This window comes from Sinocyclocheilus anshuiensis, unplaced genomic scaffold (genome assembly GCF_001515605.1).
Source record: "Sinocyclocheilus anshuiensis isolate Anshui unplaced genomic scaffold, SAMN03320099.WGS_v1.1 scaffold664, whole genome shotgun sequence".
NCBI classification, from domain to species: Eukaryota; Metazoa; Chordata; class Actinopteri; order Cypriniformes; family Cyprinidae; genus Sinocyclocheilus; species Sinocyclocheilus anshuiensis.
The window spans coordinates 182,135-183,022 of NW_015554122.1; positions in this window are offsets into that span (position 1 = coordinate 182,135).

Genomic DNA, 888 nt, shown 5'->3' on the forward strand with positions numbered 1-888 from the left:
ATTATTTTTTCTGGGAACTTATGACTTTAACTTCACTACATTTGAAAGACAAATATTGTACTTTTCACTCCACTGCATTTCTATGAAGGTCCTTGAAGTAGAAAGTCGTTAGCAGCTTTGAAAGTCAGTGGGTGATTTCTTTCTTCTCTAAAAACTGTATTTTTTTCAGACCGTTTATCAGTAATCACTCTTGGGGCTATATGAAGTGATTTCCCAGCATTTTTTTAACACTGACCAGTTCCACATGTGATATTTATTTACAACAATTCAATAATAAGAAATTAATATTGTGGTATATATTAGACACAATATTTTCTGATTTTGCTAAATTGTGTAAGTGAAAATATTACCTATAAAGAGTGTTGCTGTTGTAAAGTTGTACAGCTGCAGTTGTGTTACTGGGTTTTAAAGCAGGTTTGATTTTTCTTTCTTTCTTATCAGTCTGTATTTCCAGGATTTCACTGTCCACTCTGTTCAAATGTGGATGAATGGCTACACATAGATGTGTGCACACACTGTCAGAGATGTCAGCGCTGTTTCATCTGCCTTTGACATCTGTGGTTGGTTTGTATGGAAACCTCTGCTCCAAACTCCAACGCTTCTCACAGCACAGCAGTTTGTAGTTCGGTCGGATATGTCAAAAAGAAGCAAGTAAAACAATGCACACGTTAATGGTAAGGGAGAGAGAGAGCGCGCACTTCTGTTGTGTGATCTTTACTGATGTTCACCCACTTAGCACGCATTATTTGGATTAAAACTAAATCGTAAATATAAGACAATTTATAGGGGCATTCACTATAAACGTCATTTATTTTCACCCTTAAGCATACACGACTTTCTGGCGAAAGTGAAACTAACAGCCTGTGTGAAATGCGCTAGGCTGTACTG